The sequence below is a fragment of the Pinus tabuliformis genome, chromosome 7 (genome assembly GCF_031772625.1).
Source record: "Pinus tabuliformis cultivar Carrire ecotype Pingquan chromosome 7, CPIR1, whole genome shotgun sequence".
Classification (NCBI taxonomy): domain Eukaryota; kingdom Viridiplantae; phylum Streptophyta; class Pinopsida; order Pinales; family Pinaceae; genus Pinus; species Pinus tabuliformis.
In genome coordinates this window covers 870699397-870723932 of record NC_142293.1, presented here as the reverse complement: position 1 = coordinate 870723932, position 24536 = coordinate 870699397, and the positions used below count along the sequence as shown (strand labels likewise).

At 40.6% G+C, this 24536-nt stretch overlaps 1 protein-coding gene and 1 pseudogene across 2 annotated transcripts in view; one reads left to right on the top strand and one right to left on the bottom strand.

Moving 5' to 3' along the window:
* The window catches only part of LOC149250395 (CASP-like protein 5A1), a 113144-nt gene that overhangs the window by 5546 nt on the left and 83062 nt on the right, over positions 1 to 24536 (top strand). The gene's annotated exons all lie outside the window — the stretch shown is intronic.
* LOC149250396 (uncharacterized) lies at positions 2632 to 23954 on the bottom strand (annotated as a pseudogene).

Here is a 24536-nt window from a genome sequence, read left to right as displayed (position 1 = left end):
ACAAGAACAAGTATAAAGCTGTTGGCTCACTTGACAAGCACAAAGCCAGGCTTGTGGCAAAAGGTTTTGCACAGAAGGAAGGGGTTGATTATGAGGAGACTTTTGCCCCCATAGCAAAATGGGCTACCATTCGGACACTCTTTGCCCTAACAACTTAAAATGGTTGGAAAATCCATCAAATGGATGTAAAAACTGCTTTCTTGAATGGAGATCTAAAAGAGAATGTTTTTATGTCCCAGCCTGAAGGATTTGCTGTTAAAGGACATGAACATAAAGTATGAAAACTTGTGAAATCTTTGTATGGCCTCAAACAAGCACCGCGAGCCTGGTATGAAAAACTAACTAAGCATCTTCTGAAACTCAATTTCAAACATTATGATTCTGATGATGCAACTTTGTTTGTCAAGAAAGTTGGCAAAAAAGTTGTATATCTCGTGGTATATGTAGATGATCTTTTGATGACAGGGAACAATGAGAGCTACATTGCATCCATAAAGAAGGAATTGAGGAAAGGTTTTGAAATGACTGATTTGGGCTATGTTCATTACTATCTTGATATTGAAGTAACTCAACATTCGAAGTCCATATTCCTTTCTCAAAAGAAGTACATTGGAGATCTGTTGAACAGGTTTGGCATGGCTGAATGTAATCCTTTGACTACTCCAATGGAACAAAACTTAAAGCTCACATCCATTGAAGGAAAAGAATTTGAGGATGCAACAAAGTATAAACAACTTGTAGGAAGTCTAAACTACCTGATTACTACCAGACCAGACATTTCATTTGTTGTTGGAATCCTCTCCAGGTTTATGAAAAAGCCTTGTGAGGGACATTGGTTTGCTGCAAAAAGAGTTCTAAAGTACTTGAAGGGAACTCAAGACTTTGGACTCAAGTATACACAGGTGGGCGACTTCAGCTTGATTGGATACTCTGATTCAAACTTCGATGGAGACAAAGAAACTGGGGTATCTACTTCTGGTTATGCTATGAGTCTTGGATCAGGAGCTGTCTCCTGGAGATCACGCAAACAATCAGTTCCAACAGATTCCACAACAGAGGCAGAATATGTGGCAGCAACTGAGGCAACAAAAGAAATTGTGTGGCTCAGGAAAATTCTGGAAGATTTGCAGGTAAAACAAGTACATTCGACTCCACTCATGATTGACAATACCTCGGCAATAAAGTTGGCCAAGAACCCAAAGTTCCATGATCGAACGAAGCACATCAATACAAAATATCATCTGATTCGACATCATGTTGAGGCCAAAACAATCCATCTTCACCATTGTTCCACTAATGAGCAGATTGTAGACATCTTCACCAAAGCGCTTGGAAGAGAAAAGCTTGAAAGATTCAGAACGATGCTTGGACTCACCAACATCCGTTTCGATTAAGGGGGCGGGGGGGGGGGGGGTGAATGTTGACAGCTAATCATAGGGATTGGGTGAACAACTGTAAATAATGTAAATAAATAATAGAGAAAATGAAGAGTCATCGGGAGATGAAACTCAACTGTCACTCCCTCGTGTATATAATAATGAACAGCCTAAATGAATAATATAATCTCATTTGAGGAGTTACCTCCTGGCCTAACAGTTAAATAACTCACAAATAGTTATCATGAGAAGAAGAATCTCATTATCTACATTGCCCTAGATTCTTCAACAACATAGACCAGCTGACACTGATTACAGACAGTGAACTAGTAAAGACAACCAATGCAGGGATCAAAAACACTCAACCAACTCAGAACCTAGTAGTTTCTTATTAACTTTTGATGCAAAAGTGCTCTTTGTTTCCACATCTATACTGTTTGAAAACATCAACTCAACTTAGGGTTTTGGTTTCTCTACTGCATTTCCACTGAGAAAGCCCTATTCCTCACCACCTTGACTAAATAAACCTGGTCTTTGTAATTTCCTGTAGATTATTAAATAGGGGACAACTATTGTTTCCAAATCATACTGTTTGAAAGCAACAACTCAACTCCTCTCTACTGCATTTCCATTAAATGGTGTTTGAAAACATCAATTCAACTCCTCTCTACTGCATTTCCATTAAACGGTGTTTTGTAAAAGCATGCTTTGAGTGAGATTGCTTTCCATTCATCTCAATGCAATATCCTTGAACACACCCATCACAAATTACAAAAGCAGTGCAGTCTGAGGTGGAGAGAGACTCTGTTGGAGCAACTTGAATCATTTCTAATGGGGCTTTGAAATCAACTCTGCAGTCTCAGTTTCATACAATAAAGACAATATCAACATAAGTCCATCTCCCAGATCTAATAAATAGCAATAAGATTAACAAGGATCTATGCTGGTTTATTTTATTATAGAATTTTATAATTATTATAGTCCATTTTAGTTTTTAGTTTTTATTATTATGGTCAACTAATTTTTCAATTTTCATTTTTTGTACCTTTTTCCAATTACTTTTTAATTCAAATTGTACTTTCTTTTATTAAATGACAGTGCATAAATCTGAGACAAAAGATAACATATTTTGTGCCAATCTAGACTTCTTGTATTTTATTTAACTGTAAAAAAAGCCATATTTAGGAAATATGGGAAAAGTGGCTAGAAAAGGCATTTACAACCAAGACTATATGTTTGAGGTATCCATCAATGACGATTACAAAGTATTCAACTAATACTGTTGAACATGCCTAAGCCTATTGCCTAGATCTAGCTGTCAGGAATCTTTCACAAAACAATGAATTGAAATGAATGAGCATTCATTTATCAGTTGGTAGTTGGAGCAGGATGAGATCCATCCAATTTCATTTCGTCATGGTTGAATGAGATGTGTTCTTGTATTTGCTGTTGCTGCTCCTTCACATGTGATTTATTGTATTCTTCCACCTCCTTGTATTGCATTATGGCAACAGCGACCTCATCTGCCCATTTTTGCTTCTTTGCCATGCCCATCTCCTTAAAAGACAGGGAGAATGAATCTTAGTTATTATTGATGAAGAGGAAGTAGGCTGAAGAGGAAAGTCAGTTTCCCTCGATTATTATTACCTTCCACTTTAGAGAAATGACTGCATTCATGGTTGTGTTGTTGATGCCGGTCTTTCCTGCACTAACTTTTTCTGAGTTTCTTTGCTGTACACAAACAAGGAAATGATTTAACCATTCTGCTTTCCCCAACTTCACTTCACTTTCAATCAAATGGCAAAACATGGAAAAATGATTTAATCAACTGAGAGCAGTAATTCATTAGCCAACATCAGTTTTTGCACTTGAAAAGCAAGAATGATGATGGGGGCTTTTTTGGCCTATTGGGGTCAGAATTTTGCTCTTTCAGTTGCTTCCTTTGGTTGAGCTTTATCTTCATAATCTGCATCATAAAGAAATGCAAGACATAGGTAGCTCAGTATGATGTATATATCCAGTAGTAAAATAATGGATAGATAAAATAGACAGTTACAGTGTTTCCTAAGCTGCATTCAAGATGTTTTGGGAAGGACATAAACATAGACCCTTTTTAGTGTCTCTGTTTTTTATTTTTTCTTGAGCAGTTGCAGTCTTTGTTCTCTTTTAAGTTTTCTCTGTTCCTCTTCTTTGGAAGCAGAGGCTACTTCCTGTGTGGCAAAAACCATCTATCAATCATATTGATAAACAAAAATCTATTCTTGTTTGATGGTTGTCAGTTTGCCTTGGCAACAATCTTCATAGAAACTTTTAGCAAAGCCTTTAGTTTGGCGCAGTAAAGGTGAACTCTAATATTCTTATTGGACTTATGGGTTGAATTTGTTTGATGCTATTTTCTTACAACTTAATTCATTTTCCTCAGTTCCTACAACTTAATTCTACAAAGAATGAGAATGTACCTATTCATATGGAGCTCTCTCTTGGTCATGTTTTTGCATTCCTCCCCCAAAATTTTTGCATTCTGCCACAACTCATCCATGACTACAAGATACTTAGAGAAACCAAATTGGAAAAAAAGTGATGTTTGCTATTAAGGGATTTAAATAGCACAAACCTACAAAAATATCTACCAGTAGGGCGGCATGGTGTTCATTGGTGAGTGCAAAGAAAGCAGTAACTGGATGTTTCGTCTTTGATGCATCTTTCTCTTTAATACCAAATAGGATGCTAGTGATTATGTTGCTTCAAATACAAGACAAAATATAACTGAGAACTTCTGGGAAATGTTAAAAGCCTATTAATAGACCCAACTCTTACTCTTATCCTTTCCCTCTACATCCTGTAATAATCACAACATGTTTAGCAAAGTTTTTGATAAGCATAATGTTAATTTGAGATAACAATGGTATGTTTTATGCTTAGCACAATTTACTTCAATGTTCTACAGCAGCCCAATAACAATTTTCAGTAGCAATCACATCAACCATTAATCACATTGATTGTAAATGCAAATAGAACATAAAAACATATGCAAAAGACAAGCCAAGACAAGAGGACACCAGATTTGGCGGATGCCAGGGATAAACCCCAATGTGGAGAAAACCCTTTGATCAAATTTTCTTATTATTATTCAATAGTTCAGCAGAGAGAGAGTACAAAAATCAAATAGCCTAGTCCAATACAAAATCAAATCAGCCCTGTCAAATTCTGCAGTCAACTGCAGTCAAATTTCAACCCTAACCAGAAAGTCAACGCTGGTCAAATCAGCAACAAAACACCTCCTTTGAAGCTCGGTCAAAGGCAGATCAATTCGGCCTCCATCAAGGGTCAAAGTCAACCCAAAACAGTCCCATAATGTTAAAATTGGCAACTAGGGCCAAACTCCATGTGGGTCATCTTATTAATGGAAGCTGATATTTTTCTTGGGTCCCTCTCATTGAGATGTGTAGGATTGATCTAAAGATCATCCGATTCCGATAAGTATTCATGGAGATATGAATTTATTTGTGTTATGGGACAATTCATCAAGGTCGGCCAACAACCACATAAACCCCACTTGTGCTCAACGTTTTAGTATAAATAGAGATGGCCTTCAAGTCATTTCAACACACTTGGGATCTCTTCCTCTCTACTTGTCTTTGGGTTTTAGTAGGAGGAGAGATCCTAAGGGATAATGCTGCCCTAATCCAGAGGGAAAAAGCTGGAACTGCCGGGAATAGCCGAATTGTTGGAACTACCGGGAATAGCCGAATTGCCGGAACTGACGGGAATAGACGGAATCGCCGGAACTGTCGGGAATAGCTGGAATTGCCGGAACTGCTGAGAATAGCCGAATTGTCGAAACTGCTGGGAAAAGCCGGAAACGCTGGAACTGTCGGAACTACTGGGAACTGCCAGAAAAGCTAGAACTGCCAGAATTACTGGAACTGCTGAGAATAGCCGGAATTGCTGGAACTGCCGGGAATAGTTGGAATTGTCGGAACTGCCGGGCACTACAGGGAAAAGCCGGGAATAGCCAGGAATAGTTGGAATTGCTGAAATTGCTGGGAATAGCTGGAATTGCCGGAACTGTTGGAACTACTGGGAATAGCCGGAACTGTCGGAACTGCCAGGAAAGTTGACACAGAGGGCAGAAGCCGGAATTGCCGGAACTTCCGGGAACAGCCGAAATTGCCAGAATAGCCATAGCATCTGTTTCCGAAGGAGAGCAGCATGCAAGGGACAACTAACTAACATTGGGACATTTGTATGGTACTTAGCAACAAATACACCAAGAATGCAAGGGACAACGAGCATGCAAGGGACAACTAGCATGCAAGGGACAACTAGCATAGTGATGATGGGTGCAACATGGTTCAACACAGTGAGGTGCAGCATGATGACGAAATGCAGCACAACGATAGGTGAAGGAGTCACCTTGGAGAATCAATTGAAGCAGCATGTCTTCAACTGATCTCATGTATCATCTTCTTAGAGATGATCTATGCTCTTATCTAGATAAGTCAAAGTGTTGACTTCTGTTGTAAACGTACTATCTCTTTCTCTCTGCTGAACTATTGAAGAACATATAAGAAGAATTGATCAAGGGTTTCCCCACATTGGGGTTTGTCCCTGGCTAGCACCACATCTTGTGTCCTCTTGTCTTGGCTTGTCTTCTGCGATTTATGTTTATGTTCTATCTGCAGTTTACATTAATGTTGATGTGACTGCTAATCTGGAAAAGATATTGAGCTAACTGTGAAAATTGAAATAAATTACTCTAAGAATAGAACATACCTAAAATTAACATGGTATCAGAGCTGAGGTGAAGACAATGCCCAAGCAAGAGTGAAAGAGCAATCATTGAAGACAGTTGGGAAAGGACAAAAGGATTAGTGGATTCCTCATCCCTCTTCAAATTCACCAAGGGTGAAGTCGAAGCAGAGAATATTATCAGAATGGTGCAGCAGAAGTTTCTGATGGTTTACCTAAAGATCACTTCAATGGGAAGCCCGGATCTAAGGGTGGAAGGAAAGGCATATGCGTTGGTTGTAATAAGTTCGGCCATTATGCGAAGGAGTGTCTGAATGGCAGAGACACATCTCTTGATGAAGATAATAATCATTCCAGGGACATCTTCAATGATCAAAGGAATGACAGGTAATGCAGGTCATCAAGGAAATGGCCGACTCTTCAAAGAAAGCAAGGGACCCCCGGCACTTCATCGGATAGAAGGGTGCACTCTCTAATTTGGTAGAGATGGAAACAATTGTGGGATTATACTTGGAGCCGATGTCACCTATCCTGGAAAGGGTGTAGGGAATGTTACCCCTCAATTGAATGAGGGTAACTCGATTCATTTATGGAATCTCTTTTATGTACCTGATTGCAAGAAGAACCTAGTGTCCATTTCAGCAATGGAAGTAAAAGGTTACAAGGTGGCACTCATCGATGGAAAGGTACATGTTTGAAAATAGAATTTTCAAAGATGTTTTTGAGTTCAAGGTTGCATCAAGTTGTAGGAAGTCCACTGGGGATCATGTCCATTGACACAACACCGGAGGTCTGTGAGTCAGATGGTGAAGGGATGCCTGAATTCAAAAAGAGCATGAAAGTACATGTCTGAGATGTATTGAAGGAAAATCTTACAAGGGGACCATTCGCCTCATGTAGCAGGTCCATAGGTTTGGAACAACCCGAGGGGTTTGAGATTGATGATCAAGAATCTCATGTATGCAGGTGGAAGAAAGCCCTCTATGGCTTGAAGCAGAACTCCTCGGGTGTAGTATGAGAGGATTGATAGCTGTCAGATGAAGCTAAGATTCACTAAGAGTGAAGCCGATCCAAACCATTGTTTGAAGGTTGTGGATGATAGAACTCTCATACCAGCACCTTATGAGGATGACCTATTTCTGACAGGTGCAGACCGTCTCATTTGCAGAAGTAAGGGGGAGTTGGATTCCGGATGTGGAATGATAAACTGCAAGCTGTGACTACCTCGAGGATCTTAACTTTCAGAAGTTATATGGTAGTGATGTTGGACCAGATTTGGGAAATGCCTCTGAGTTTCATAAACTCATTCGCGTTGATGTTCTTGGTGAACTTCCGTCTGGACATATGTTTTGCAGTTAGCATGGTGAGCTCATATTTGGTTGAGCCTCACTGGATTGGTGCCAAGAATCTTCTGAGATATCTTCGGGGCACAATCTTTCATGGATTGAGACACACTACCGGAAATATGAAACTGCATGATTATTCGAATGCTGTCTGGGCAGGCAGTGTGGAGGATCACTAGAGCACTTCTCAGTGCTGGTACTCTTTGGATTCTGCTTTGATATCATGGATGAGCAGGAAGCAGAAGTCGGTTGCTATAAGCACCGCCGAGACTGAATACATAGCTACGAGTATGATCTTGTGTGAAGCTGCATGGTTGCAGAAGCTCTTAAGTGAGCTGTTTGTACGCATGATGAATACCATTGTGATTCTCTGTGACAACCAGAGGGGGATTCGATTATTGAGGAATCCCGTATTCGATGATTGCTCCAGCAGAAAGACATCAGATACTGCCTTATCTAGGATATGGTAAGTTGATGAGCGAGGAGGCTCCATCGCATTAAGTCTGATGTACAGGTTGCAGATATTTTGTCAAGGCCCTGGGGAAAGGTCAAATTTGTGACTTTCCCGAACGACTTGGAGTCATTGAGAGACCTTCTTATAAGGGTTCTGCATGTTGCATGCATTGAGCTCTGGGAGCTTTGGGGGGCTTGGGGTACTTACTGGAGCAACATACGACCATAGGGCGACTCACCCTCCCCTGGTGGTGCGCTATGTACAAGATGACAGGTTCAACCTTCCCCTGTGATACCTTGTGGCGACTGTGGAATAGGATGATTAGTTCTCCTGTGGGCCGGGATGATTAGTTCTCCCGTGGCAACTGTGGAACAGGATGATTAGTTCTTTTTTGGGTCGGGATGATTAGTTCTCCCATGGCAACTGTGGAACAGGATGATTAGTTCTCCTATGGGCCGAGATGATTAGTTCTCCTGTGGCAATTGTGGAACAAGATGATTAGTTCTCCTGTGGGCCGGGATGATTAGTTCTCCCATGGCAACTGTGGAATAGGATGATTAGTTCTCCTGTGGGCCGGGATGATTAGTTCTCCCATGACAATTGTGAAACAGGATGATTAGTTCTCCTGTGAGCTGGGATGATTAGTTCTCCCGTGGCGACTGTGGGGCAGGATGATTCGTTCTCCTGTGGAAGGGGTGATTAGATCTCCTGTTGAGGCATCCTACCCATGCTGTCTGGGACTCATGGGAAGTACCTCTCATCTGATCAATGAGCAGGGAAATGGGGTTAGGGACCATAGTAGTACTATCGATGGATGCTTGCATCGATGTATCTACCGTACTCCCTATGCTAGGATGACCTCCATTGATCTGGGATCAATGAAAATGATCTGGGATCTGTATGAGTGGTTTGAGACACTCTCTTGTGATATTGATCTTGGATCAATCAAACTGAATTTGGGCCAGTAAGAGTGATGTGACACACTCTCTTCAGATGAAATTGACTTCGGGTTAGTAGAGAATGGTATGAGACATTCTCGATCAATTCTTCTTCTTCATGGTTCAGCAAAGCAGAGCAGAGCAAAGCAGTGCAGGGCACTGATTGCATAGATAGTACAGTCAGACATATGGATCAACGGATGGAGTCCTCCTTAGTTGAGAGGGAGTGTTAAAATTGGCAACTAGGGCCAAACTCCATGTGGGTCATCTTATTAATGGAAGCTGATATTTTTCTTGGATCCCTCTCATCGAGAGGTGTAGGATTGATCTAAAGATCATCCGATTCCGATAAGTATTCATGGAGATATGAATTTATTTGTGTTATGGGACAATTCGTCAAGGTTGGCTAGCAACCAAATAAACCCCACTTGTGCTCAACGTTTTAGTATAAATAGAGGTGGCCTTCAAGTCATTTCGACACGCTTGGGATCTCTTCCTCTCTACTTGTCTTTGGGTTTTAGTAAGAGGAGAGATCCTAAGGGATAATGCTACCCTAATCCAGAGGGTAGAAGCTGGAATTGCCGGGAATAGTCGGAGTTGCCGGGAATAGCTGAATTGTCGGAATTGCCAGGAAAAGCCAGAAAAGCTGAAACTATCGGAACTGCCGGAAAAGCCAGAACTGTTGGAATTGTCGGAACTGTCGAGAATAGCCGGAATCGCTGGAACTGTCGGGAATAGCCGGAATTTTCGGAAATGCCGGGAAAAGTCGGAACTACCAGAACTGCCGGGAATAGCTGGAATAGTCGGAATTGCTGGAATTGCCGGAATTGCCAGGAATTGTTGGAACTACCGAGAATAGCCAGAATTGCCGGGAAAGCTGACGCAGAGGGCAGAAGCTGGAACTGCCGGGAAAAGTCGGAACTGCCGGAACTATCAGGAATAGCCAGAACTGCCGGGAATAGTGGAAATTGCCGAAATTGTTGGAACAGTCAAAGCATCTGTCTTCGAAGGAGAGCAGCATGCAAGGGACAACTAACTAACATTGTGAAAATTATATGGTACTTAGTAGCAAATACACCAAGAATGCAATGTTACAACTAGCATGCAAGGGACAACTAGCATAGTGATGATGGGTGCAACATGGTGCAACAAGGTGAGGTGCAACATGCTGACGAAATGTAGCACAACGATAGGTGAAGAAGTCACCTTGGAGAATCAGTTGAAGCAGCATGTCTTCAACTGATCTCATGTATCATCTTCTTAGAGATGATCTATGCTCTTATCTAGATAAGTCAAAGTGTTGACTTCTGTTGTAAACGTATTATCTCTCTCTCACTGCTGAACTATTGAAGAACATATAAGAAGAATTGATCAAGGGTTTCCCCACATTGGGGTTTGTCCTTGGCTAGCGCCACATCTTGTGTCCTCTTGTCTTGGCTTGTCTTCTGCGATTTATGTGTATGTTCTATCTGCATTTTACTTTAATGCTGATGTTATTGCTAATCTGGAAAAGATATTGAGCTAACTGTGAAAATTGAAATAAATTGCTCTAAGCATAGAACAAACCTAAAATTAACACACAAACATTGGTCAAACTCGGTCAAACAACAATCAACCCTGTGGTCAACGCAGGTCAAACAACTCCAAACACCTTGATTTTTGTGCCAATCAATGCGGCCTCAAGGGAGCAAAATTTTGCCTCCAAAAACACGTCAAATTCGGTCAAATCAGCAGTGGTCAACAATCTGAAATTTTTGGTTCTGTTTTGGCCCAGAAAAACAGTCCTCCTAGCCGCACAATAGTATGTTCTATGCTTAGCACAATTTACTTCAATTTTCTATAGCAGCGCAATAACAATTTTCAGTAGCAATCACATCAACCATTGGTCAACATTGATTGTAAATGCAAATAGAACATAAAAACATATGCAAAAGACAAGCCAAGACAAGAGGACACCAGATTTGGCGGATGCCAGGGAAAAACCCCAATGTGGGGAAAACCTTTTGATCAAATCTTCTTATTATTATTCAATAGTTCAATAGAGAGAGTACAAAAGTCAAATAGTCTAGTCCAATACAAAGTCAAATAAGCCCTGTCAAATTCTGCAGCCAACTGTAGTCAAAATTCAACCCTAACCAGAAAGTCAACGCTAGTCAAATCAACAGCAAAAAAGACCTCCTTTGAAGCTCGGTCAAAGGCAGATCAATTCAGCCTCCATCAAGGGTCAAAGTCAACCCAAAACAGTGCCACAAACATTGGTCAAACTCTCTCAAACAACAGTCAACCCTGTGGTCAACGTAGGTCAAACAACTCAATACACCTCGTTTTTTGTGCCAATCAATGCGGCCTCAAGAGAGCGAAATTTTGCCTCCAAAAACACAGTCAAATTCAGACAAATCAACAGTGTTCAACAGTCTGAAATTTTCGGTGCTGTTTTGGCCCAAAAAAACAGTCCTCCTAGCCGCACGTGAGAGAGAGAGAGAGAGAGAAGATCCCCAAGCTGTACGAACCAATTTGTTGAAGAGAGAGAAGAATTGTTGAGTGAATGATGTCCAAATGAGGAGAGAGGTCTCTTCTATTTATACACTTTGTTGTGGGTGAAGAGACACATCTATTGGGCTTCTTGAGCCTACATTACGCTGAGGCCGACCTGAACAATTTGTACATGTGAGAGAATAAATTCAAAATCACACTTCTGCTTGTCTGAATGAGATGATCTTTATATCAAACTTGGACCTCTCGAAAAGAGGAATCCAATGCAATAATCATCTCCATCATATGAGCTGTACCAAGGTGGAATTTGACCCTAGTTGCCAATTTTAACACATGCTTACAGAACAATTCACTTGCACATTAGATTTTCATTTTTAAAATGTGTAAGGCAATACCCAAATGAACTAATGGACAATTATTCCAGTTCCTCTTTGTTAGACATTAATTAATAGAGCAACGGAACACATGAAATATTGTGGAAACAAAAACATAGAAAAGCATAAAACAAGAGAGAGACAGATATACATGGTTCACTCAATTTGGGCTACGTCCACGGAAAAACGACCAGTCCTTCATTTTTTATTATCCAACAAAATGAAGAGATACAACCTACAACAAATCCATTGTAATTTATTCTTCGCTCTCACACAATCTCCTCTCTCTTTCGCGTACAAAATAATTATACACAGTCGCAATACAATTCCCTCATATAAAACGACGTTTGCCTTCTAGGGCAAAAATACCCTAAATTAACATAACTTCTACCGTCAGATTCAACAACTCAGATTGATTACGAAATTACAATATTTTACAAGGCAACTTTTCATCTAATTTTTGCTTTGGGGGCACTGCTCTCGAACACCCGCCAGGGGGGGCTCCACAGAATTGTAGATGCCCCCCATTGTCCCCCCCGCTAGCAGCAATAGTGGGGGGACAAGGTCCCCCATGTTGAGAAATCAAAAGGGCAAAGATTATATATATTTGTCTTTACTTGATAACTGCTTGTGATGTCCTTTTACTTATTAGCTTTGTTACTTTTTATTATATATGTGAATCATCAAACAACCACCAAAACAGGAAGAACAAGAATACAAAATATAGGCTGCAAGCCAGGGCCAAAACCTCTCCACTTGAGAGGAAAACCTGCAAATCTCTTCTCTTCCTTATAGATTCTTCAATTGACGAATTCCAAGACCTTAACACTGACTTCAAAACCCTCCAAGACCAAGACCAACCTCTCCGGATGATGTGCTAACCTTGATCCTGTCAAACCCAGTCAAATCTCTTGCAATACCACTTCTTTGACCTCCAGTTGCAGAAATTTCGTCCTCCATTGCAGATCTGAAATTTCGGCCCCCCAACAGTTGCTGCTGCCACACGTGTGAGCTTCAATCTGCCTTTTGAGCCCTCCTTTGACCTTCGCTTGACTTTCCCTCACTTTAGGAGCATGAGGATTACCCTTGGTGACCTTCACTTGACCTACTTGTCTCCTTTTCTCCAAGATCGAACTTGAAGTTAGAAACCCTACGTCTTGCTGCGAAAGCCCTAGTTCTCCTTAACATGTGAGAGAGCAAGTTAGTCCAATCATATCTCCTTCACCGTCCTTCTTCTTCGCTGCCTTCTTCTTCCTTTTTCTTCGCTAGAATGAGTGGTGAGTGAATGTACTTAAAGTAGGACGAGTTCTCATCTATTTATAGGCTCTTCAAGGGTGGACATGGACTTGCCAGCTGCTAGGCCGACTTGCCAGCTGCTAGGCTGACTTAGTCATGGAGGATATCTGGACACTTTTGAAGACAAAAATATTTTTCTTTACAAGTTACAATGTGCCCGATGGGGTCTTCAACTTATGACAATGACTCTTTTGACTTCTTGACCTAGGACAAACCCTAGAAGCACTCAATGGGTGTTTGGCCTAAAAAATAAAAGACCTTGAGCATGAAACGCATGCTCCAAAAATAATAATATTTTTTCTTTCATTTTACACTTTACAAGAATCAAAAGTATATTTCATCTATATTAAGACCGAACCTAGTTACACATTTTTCAACACTCCTTAACTAGGGAGGTATTCATACATGGTACATGGACATTCTCAATCTGAAGAGATCTCATAAGAAGAGTCAAATTGGTAACCCATTTGTCTAGCATCATATCAACCAGGATTGTCACATAGCAAGGCCTTGACTAACAACTCTATCTCTCCACAATATTAGAGCACAATGCTGGCGAGACCAATGATTTATAGATGCCATCATCATTGTCTCTCAAGGTGCATACTCCACCTAGGTGTTCACCGAGTATGACCTTCTTTGGACTATTCTTGTCTTGGATAGCTAGTCCTCAAAGAATATCGGTCCACGACTACTCTTATCTTGGATTCCCTACCTCATCCTCAAAGAGTATCAAATGCCAGATGGTTACCCAATCCTCCATTCTGTCTTCCCAAGTGAAGACAAGAATGATGTGCCTATCTCTCCCTCTCAACTAGGGAGGATATATCAACCAAGCCAAGCTTGTCTCTCAAGTATACAAGCTTCTTGTTAGGAAGAGATTTCGTTAATATGTCAGCTACCTGCTCATCAGTGGAGATATACTGTAGCTGCAACACACCATTTTGTACTAGCTCTTGAATATAGTGATACTTGTTGTTTATATGCTTTGTCTTTCCATGAAATATTGGGTTTTCAAATAATCATATACCACTGGTGTTGTCACAGTGTATCACTGTAGGGTCATCGGTCCTTTGAATAGGTCGGATAACAACTTCCTTAACCATATCGCTTCTCTGCTTACTTCACAAGCTGCAACATACTCAACCTCAACACTACTCAAAGCAACTGTGTCTTGCTTTCTGCTCATCCATGAGATCATAGAGGATCCCAAACTGAAACATCCTCTAGTAGTGCTTCTTCCATCCTGCTCGCTGCCTCCCCAGTCAGAATCTGTATATCCAATCAGGCGGACATCATTCCTCCTATCATATTTCAGGAAGTAGTGGATATTTCCTCACAAATATCTCAGTATATGTTTTACTGCTATCCAATGATCATGCTTTGGCTCCACTTGGAATTGACTGAGAATGTTTACTGCAAAACATATGTCTGGTCGAGTATTCACCAAGTACATCAGTGAGCGAATCAGTTGTCTATACTTGGAAGGATCCATAGGGCTCAATTCAGAACTCCTTAGTCTCTTCAAGTTTGTGATCATTGGAGTGGTCATAGGTTTGCAGTCCATCATGTCAAACCTCTTCAACATCTTGATCACGTACTTTCCTTGACCCAGATAAATTTCATCAGGTCCTTGCCAAACTTCTAGTCCCAAATAGTAATGCATTAGCCCTAGATCCTTCATGTCAAATTCTGCTGCTAGTTGCTTCTTACATTCTTCAATTCGACCTTCTGTACCTGTTAAGAGAAGATCATCTACATACAGAAGAATGATTACAGGTCCTCCATCTACAACCTTGATATAAAGGTTCGGATTGACAAAACTTTTCGTGAAGCCTATTCTTTGTAGGTATGCATCCATTCTAGCATACCATGCGCTTAGTGCTTGCTTGAGGACATATAATGCTTTCTTCAATCTGCGAACATATGCCTTCCTATCTTTAACTTCAAATCCCAAGGGTTGCTCTATATAGACTTCCTCATTTATTGTGCCATTCAGAAGTGCAATCTTGACATCCATTTGGTGGATGTTCCATCCCATCGATGCTGCCAGAGAGGCCAATTAACGAATCGTTGTATATCTTGTTGTTGGAGCAAATGTCTCTTCATAGTCGACGCCTTCTTGTTGAGAGAAGCCCCTACCCACAAATCTTGCTTTATACTTATCTATACTTCCATCTGCTGCATGTTTGATCTTATAGATCCATTTGGAAGTTACCATAGATTTATCTTCGGGTCTAGGTACGATCTCCCAAACTCCATTCATCATTATAGATTGATATGCTTCAATCATGGCATCCTTCCATTTCTGATGATTGACAACCTCTTCAAAAGTGGATGGCTCTGCTTCTATTAGTTTTGTAATGTATGCAGCATACCCAAAATATCTCTTTGGTTTATTGCTTTCTCTAAATGAGCCTTTTGTTGCCCCATGACCTTCTGCATCAAGTAGTGTAGATTTCAACTAGTTAGGTCTCTTTCTTGATTCGGTGAGGACCACAGGTTGAATGGGTTCACTGGGACCCTCATCTTCATGCGATTCTTCTTCTTCACTGACAACTTCTTCTTCAAATACTAGAAGTTCTTTGTCATCAGAGCCCATGGAAAGTTCCTTAGATTTCTTGAATGCAATACTCTCTTCAAATATGACATCTCAACTTCTATATGGTGTCCTTCCTTTATGTAGATCCTATAAGCCTTAGAGGAGTTGCTGTAGCCAACAAATGTTCCTCTCATGCCTGATGGATCTAGCTTCTTTCTTTTGTCCTTTGGTATATGAATATATACGGGACACCCAAAGATACGAAGATGTTCTACAATTGGTTTCTTCCCAGTGAATACTTCTTCAGGAGTCCTGTTGTCCAGTGACCTGTGGGGACTTTGATTTTGAATATATACTGCTGTCTTTGTGGCTTCACCCCACAGGAATTTTTGTAGATCTTGATCATGTAACATCACCTTTACATTTTCTTCAATGGATCGGTTCTTTTGTTCTGCAACTCTATTTTGTTCGAGATTATATGGGACTATCAACTCCCTCTTAATCCCATATTCCTTAGAAAAGGCTATAATTTCCTTAGATGTATACTCTCCTCCATTATCAGATCTTAGTATCTTGATTCTTCTTTCTGTAAGGTTCTCTACTTCAACTTTGAATTCTTGAAAATTTTAAAATACTTCGTCCTTGGTCTTCATTAAGTAAACCCAGGTCTTTTTTGAATGATCATCTATAAATGTGACATAATATACATGACCTCCAAGTGATTTAGGAGTCATAGGGCCACATACATCGAAGTGAATGAGATCCAAGATTTCTTTTGGCCATGAAGCATTGCTTCCAAATGGTCTCTTGGAATTCTTATCTAATGCACATCCCTTACATACTCTTTCGTGATCTTCTTTCAGTTTAGGGATTCCATATACTATGGAGCTTAGAGTTGGAAGGATTTTGAAATGAAGATGACCAAATCTTCTATGCCATAATTCACACGGGTGATTTCAATGTGAACCAAAACTTGTGCTAGAGGAGATATCAACCTGTAGAGTCTTCCTTCTCGGATACCAATTACTCTAGCATTCTCTATACTTAAGTTTTTACTCCATACTACATCCTTTCCATCAATGAAAGCTACTCTATCACCCTCATCTTCTAGACTTGAATGGAAAGTAAGTTCCTATGCAAACCTGGAACAAATAAGATGTTGTTGAGGTGAATGTTGCTTCCATTTTCCAACTCTATGGAGGTTGATCCAATTCCTCTTACAAGATAACTCTTATTATCTCCAAGTTCCACTGAGTGAGAAGATTTTCCCTTTGATAATGTCTTCAATTGTTTATGATGACTAGTCATGTGCTTAGATGCACCGCTATCAATTAAACGAATGCTCTTGTCTTGGAATGTGCTAGTGAGTGCTAAGGAGAGACCTTCATCTTTTGCCTTGATTGCTTCCTCCTTTTTAGTGAATAGGAGATTCAATGCTTCCTTGAAGCTTTTCTTGATATAGCTTGCTACCTTTGAACACTTTTTGATGAGCTTCTTCAATGTAGTGGAGAAACACCTAGTCCTTTGAATGTCTGATGGAAAACACAAAGGTCCATAGTGAATATGCTCCCAAAATAGCTCCCATATCCTTGAAAACAACATTTGGATTCTCTAATTTCACTTATTGGTAGCATACCATAACAAATTTGAGCAAATGATTTAAATGAGCAATCTCGAGAAACATGTGAAACACTCGTATAATAAAAATCAAAGCCTTTCTTCTAGTGTCATAATCAATTTGCAAAATGAAATTAGAAGAGAATCAAAGATTCCATTTGTCTTAGAAAAGACCAAAATGGTCTATGACACGAGGGAAATGCATATTTTGTATGCACATTTGATGAGAATATTGAAGATTGAATTTCCAAAGCCATCTGAATTCTGTTCAGGCATTTTATTGGAAGGAAATCAATTAAACGCCATTCTTAGAGGACTTTTGGGATATTTCCGTTGAGAAGAACAACAATTAGCATACGCTTGCCTTCTACACCTACATTTTGCTAATAAGACCTATGTGATTCCATTGTTTTTGGCACCATAAAATATATGTCGGAGAAGGTTTCTTTGGCTTGTATGGATCCTTTTTCTTTTTCTTCTCTTCCTCCTTTGCAAACTCATTCATGTGTAGCGATTGCCCCAAAGGAAGGCTCTATTCCAACAAAAAAAAAATCAAGTAATATATTTTGTTAGCACAAAGTTGTGTATCATAGTTTAAACACAACCAAAGAAAAGAACAAATCCTCTCAGAAGCTCTGCTCTAGCAGCTAACCCAAATTTCCAAATTGGTAAAAGATTTCATGGACAGTAAAAGAGTTGACAATTGGGACATAAGAAAAAGTGTGGAGTGCTACCATGAGTATAGAAAATGTAGTATTCAATGACCAGGACGGAGGAAGGTGTTCACAGCAGGAAACAAGTCTGTAGCACTTCAACTTCCATGGTTAACCTTCGTTTATGAAATAGATGATATGTTAAAGGAGTGGAGAGTAAAGGTATTCTTTAGGTTGTAGCCCTAAGCAACATCAAGATTCAACATACGAGGTAACCCTCTTGCTGGGACACACACCAACCCTACCTTCAAGAATTTCAACCTCACAACATAGCCGACAAACCAAGCTTTGCCAATCCACCTAAACCCTCGGGGTTAGATAAATTTTTAGCATGGACCTAGAGCTCTATAGCTAAAACCTAGAACAAGGCTTGGAGAGAAATGTAAGAAAAACTATTACCATGACAGGGCTGAATCCCTTCAATTTCTCGAGCTTTGTGAGCTCTATAGCAAAAACCTAGGTCAAGGGTTGGAGAGAAAAGTAAGAAATCATATTTCCATGACAGGGTTGAATCCCTTCAATTTCTGGAGCTTCTTGAGCTACAACTGAAGCTAATGAAGTCAACATCCATGAAGGTTTGTCGACTGACTTCTTCCTCTGCATTTGCAAAGCTTTCGTACCTTCTGTAAAACCACGTGAATCCAAGGATGAAAATAATGAGATACAACGCAAACAAGCAACGTAGCAACCACCACTAAGTCCTCCACTTAACTTTTTCACTGCGTTCTTTAGAACAAGACTCCATGCCGTTAAAGGCGTCCCGACTAAACAACTTGGGATTGCGCCAATTTTTTTGTTTGTTTAGTTTTTTGTTTTTCTCCATAAACTGCACTCTCAAATGCAAAAAGAATTGTATAAGACAAATAATTGTTCGAGACATTGAAGGCATTCAACTTCATATACCCGAACTTAGAAGGAATCGACCCCGTGAGAAGATTGTTAGAAAGGTCTAAATAATTAAGCACAAACAAAGTGCTGAGATTTGTAGGTATCGAACTAGAGATTTGGTTTTTGAAAGATTGATCTCCCCAATCTGCTTACAGAAACCGATTTCAGCAAGAAGCTCTCCACTTAGCTGGTTATTGCTAAGGTCTAGCTTTCCTAGTTGTTGTAGCTTCCCCAAGCTTGGAGGCAAAGCACCAGAGAGTAAATTATTGCTGGCGATTACCTCGCCGAGGTTGTGCAGTTTGTGAAGAGGCTTTTTGCAATGCACAACTCGAGCCATGCAATCTCAAAGTGCCACATGGTAAAAAATGATTTGATGGAGGACGACGAAAATTGAAGGATCTTATTGGTTGGTATTGCCTAGCCCAACTCCGCAGAGAAACACCTTCGGTGTAAATATAAAAATTGTCTTAATCTAATGTTTAAAACAAGGTTGTAGGAGCATTTTTGAAACCAGGAGTGTTGGGAACATCATTTTCCAAAAATCCTCTGGAGCGTCTAATATATATATATATATATTTTCAAGGGCATAATTTTCCAAAAATCCTTAGGAGCGGAGCATCCCAGGGGCATCTATTATATATATATATATATATATATATATATATATATATATTATTGCATTTATATTGAAAAACAACTAGAATGCCAAATTCGCTGCGAAATATATGAAAACATACATATTCTGTTAATTTTAGGTATGTTCTATGCTAGAGCAATTTATTTCAATTTTCACAGTTAGCTCAATATCTTTTCAAGATTAGCAATCGCATCATTATTAGAGTAAATTGCAAATAGAACATAAATATAAATCGCAGAAGACAAGCCAAGACAAGAGGACACAAGATGTGGCGCTAGCCAGGGACAAACCCCAATGTGGGGAACCCTTGATCAATTCTTCTTATATGTTTTTCAATAGTTCAACAGAGAGAGAGAGAGAGATAGTGCATTTATAACTGAAGTCAACACTTTGACTTATCTAGATGAGAGCATAAATCATCTCTAAGAAGATGATACGTGAGATCAGTTGAAGACATGCTGCTTCAACTGATTCTCCAAGGTGACTCCTTCACCTATCATCGTGCTGCATCTCGTCATCATGCTGCACAATGTTGCACCCATCATCACAATGCTGGACCTCATGACTGCTGCACCCATCATCACAATGCTGGACCTCATGACTGCTGCACCCATCATCACAATGCTGGACCTCATGACTGCTGCACCTAATGCTATACTGCTGTCCCATGTGTCATGATTGAACAATGTTGTCCATGTTAGCTGTCCCATTGCTTCCTTGCTGTCCCTTGCATGCTTGCTGAACCATTGCATGCTTGGTGTACTTGCTGCTAAGTACCATACCATTGTCCCAATGTTAGTTTGTTGCCCCTTGCATGCTTGCTATGCCATTGCATGCTTGGTGTACTTGCTGCTAAGTACCATATAGCTTTCCCAATGTTAGTTTGTTGTCCCTTGCATGCTGCTATACCATTGCATGCTTGGTGTACTTGCTGCTAAGTACCATATAGCTGTCCCAATGTTAGTTTGATGTCCCTTGCATGCTGCTGTACCATTGTGCTATACTTGCAGCACCATGAACTTGCTATATCATACTGCTGCACCTCACCATTGTGTTGCCCCTCATTATGCTATGATACACTTCTTCACTATACCCATCATGCTGCAGCATTCATCAACATGCTGCTGCAATATATCATCATCATTGCTGCTTCCATCATCATGTTGCTTCAATGTATCATCATCATTGCTGCTTCCATCATCATGCTGCTTCAATGTATCATCATCACTGTTTTGGGGCTTCTCTGTTTGCTGCATTGCATGACTGGTTAGGGCATTCTAACAGTAGTCCTAACAGCCTTCAAAATGTGGCCAGAATAGCCCTCCACAACTACGAATGCCTTTCTAGGAGGGGAGGAAAGCCTTGGCTGCAATGCTCGGCTGTTCCAACCCCTATTCCACCCTTCGACCTCTTATCTACTGCGGCTTGCTACAACAAGCTGTCCCTTAGCTGCGACAACCCTTCTAAGGGATATTCCTTCACCTAACCACCCCAAAACATTCCCCCTACCTCTCAACCTCAAGATATGGGCTGCGACCCTCTTCAACAGCTCCTCGGCCTCCTGGAATAGCCTCCTAACTCCTCGTTGTTCTCTTCTAGGCTTGCTGCGGCTAGGGTATATTCATACCACCCTTAAGACAGCATATAGGCTTCCTTTTGATAGCGTCTTAAGGTCTCTCCTTAGACCCTTCATGACTGCGTATTACACTTCTTCATAGGGCAACATAGGGATTCTCCATAGGGTTGCGTTAGGGCTTCTCCATGGGGTAGCGTAGGGCCTCTCCATAGGGTTGTGTTAGGGCTTCTCCATAGGGCAGTGTAGGGTCTAGGGCACTCCCTCTAGATTAGGGCAGTGTTATCCCTTAGGATATCTCCTCCTACTAAAACCCAAAGACAAGTAGAGAGGAAGAGATCCCAATTGTGTGTTGGAATGACTTGAAGGCCACCTCTATTTATACTAAAACGTTGAGCACAAGTGGGGTTTATTTGGTTGCTGGCCAACCTTGACGAATAGTCCGATAACACTAATAAATTCATATCTCCATGAGTACTTATCGGAATTGTATGACCTTTAGATCAGTCCTACACCTCTCGATGAGAGGGATCCAAGAAAAATATCATCTTCCCTTAATAAGATGACCCACATGGAGTTTGGCCCTAGTTGCCAATTTTAACACTCCCTCTCAACTAGGGAGAACTCCATCCGTTGATTCATATGTCTGACTGTACAATCTCTGCCATCAGTGCCCTGCACTGCTCTGCTTTGCTGAGCTCTGCTCTGCTCTGCTATGCCCTGCTCTGCTGAACCATGAAGAAGAAGAATTGATTGAGAATGTCTCATACCATTCTCTACTGACCTGAAGTCGGTTTCATCTGAATAAAGTGTGTCATATCACTCTTACTGACCCGAAGTCAGTTTTATTGATCCCAGATCAATATCACAAGAGAGTGTCTCAAACCACTCATACTGATCCCAGATCAGTTGGAGGTCATCCTAGCATAGGGAGTACGATAGATACAATGATGTGTCCATCGATAGTACTACTATGGTCCCTAACCCCATTTCCCTGCTCATTGATCAGATGAGAGGTACTTCCCATGAGTCCCAGACTGCATGGGTAGGATGCCTCGATAGGAGAACTAATCATCCTGTCCCACAGGAGAACTAATCATCCTATCCACAGGAGAACTAATCATCCTGTCCCAAAGTTGCCACGGGGTATCACAGGGGAAGGCTGAGCCATTTACCTTGTACACAACGCACAATTAGGGGAGGGTGGGTCGCCCTATGGTCGTGTGTTGCTCCAGTAAGTACCCCAAGCCCCCCAGAGCTCCCAGAGCTCAATGCATGCAACATGCCAGACCCTTATAAGGTCTCTCAACGACTCCAAGTCGTTCGGGAAAGTCACAGATTTGACCTTTCCTCGGGGCTTTGACAAAATGTTTGTGACCTGTACATCAGTCTCAATGTGATGGAGCCTCCTCGCTCATCGACTTACCATATCCCAGATAAGGTAGTATCTGATGTCTATCTGCTGGTGGAATCATCGAATACAAGATTCCTCAACAATCGAAACCCCCTTGGTTGTCACAGAGAATCATAGTGGTATTCATTATGTGTACAATACTACAAACAACTCACTGAAGAGCTTCCACCACCAGGCAACTTCACACGATATCAGACTCATAGCTATGTATTCGGTCTCGGCGGTGCTTATAGCAATCGACTTCCGCTTCCTACTCATCCATGATATCGAAGTAGAATCCAAAGAGAACCAACACCTAGAAGTGCTCTAGTGATCCTCCACACTGCCTGCGCAGTCATCATTCGAATAATCATGCAACTTCATATTTCTGGTAGTGTATATCTCAAACCATGAGAGATTATGCCCTGAAAATATCTCAGAAGATTCTTGGCACCAATCCAGTGAGGCTCAACCAAATATGAGTTCACCATGCTAACTGCAAAATATATATCCGGATGAAAGTTCACCAAGAACATCAATGCGAATGAGTTTATGAAACTCAGTGGCATTTCCCAAATCTGGTCCGGCATCATCACCATATAACTTTTGAAAGTTAAGATCCTTGAGGTAGTCATGGTCTTGCAGTTTACGATTCCACATCTGGAATCTAACTCCCTCTTACTTCAACAAATGAGAGGGTCTGCACCTATCAGAAATAGGTTGTTCTTAGAAGGTGCCGGTATGAGAGGTCTATCATCCACAACCTTCAAACAATGGTTTGGATCGGCTTCACTTTAGTGAATCTCAGCTTCATCATCAATCCTCTCATATCAAACTTGTGGTGATTTGCTTCAAGTGTAGCTTAAAAACTATGCTGAAGCACAAAAACTGATAGCTTGAAAACTTAATATGTTAAAATACACATAGTTATTTGTAATAATAATTTATTAATATATAAAATTGTATAAGATGATTTGTCTGTTGTAATGAGGCCCTGCTTTTATATCTTAGCAGGTGACCTCTCATGATCGGGCATGTCTTTTAGACATGCCTGTTCACTTAATTAATGACTTATTTAACCTAACCAATATTTAATTATTTAATATTTATATTTATTTTATTTATTTAATTGTTATGAATTATATTCATAACATAGCCTCTTCCTTCGGAAGCTTTGTCCTCAAAGCTATATTGCTGGCAATTGTCTTTGTAGTTGTCGTCTCGGCATATGGAAGGTGGAAGGTCTCTGTCACTGGTGGCTCAAGGTGGAGTCCAAGGTTTTTTTTTTGTTTTTTATTTTTGTTTCTTATCTCTAATATTTTTTTTTTGTTTATTTTTAAATTTTTAATAACTCTATTTTTTTTAATTAAATTATATAATTATAAACTATATATATATATTATAAATTTATAATATATATATATATATATATATAATATGTAATTATATAATTTATTCATCGATTTATTATAACCCACTGTACTCACCGAATCGACGCGTTCAATAGTCACGCTGCCTGGTTTGACCATTTTACGGATTCGTGGCAGGCACCCTGGATCAGCCATCAATTACCCCACGGCGCCACGACAACTTTGTGGAGCGTTGTTCTCCCAGATGGTTGACGACGTGCTGCCCACGGTGGTCGCGATGGCGTGCTGTCCACGAATGTCGATGGGATCTGCGAACGCACATTGGCTTGGTTTCCCACATTACTCTTAGTATTTACAATGTTCCCAAATGGCTTGCATAGCTCAACAAGCTCCTCCTCAGAGCATTCCCAGGGAAGATTTTTGAGGTGCAGAACTTTCGTCGGTGGCTGCGTGTATCGAAACTGAGGCTGACCGGCTGAGGAAGCCATTGCTATGTGGAAAAGGCTTGTGGAGAAAGGCTTTGCAAGTGAAACGAAGAAGGATTCGAACCTTAGACTGCCATAAGAAGAAGACAATAAAACCCTTACTGTTGCCCTCGTTCTCTTGTTCTTCCCCTTGTAAGGAGCTTTTCTGCCCAAAAAACATCTGCGTTGTGAACCCTCCAATGGTTTGCTGAAACGCACAATGCCGGATTGCCCGAAACAGTAGAATGATTCGTTGTAGTAAATAGGGTCCTCAGATGTTTGCAGAATTAAATTCTGGGGAAAGTGTTCCGCT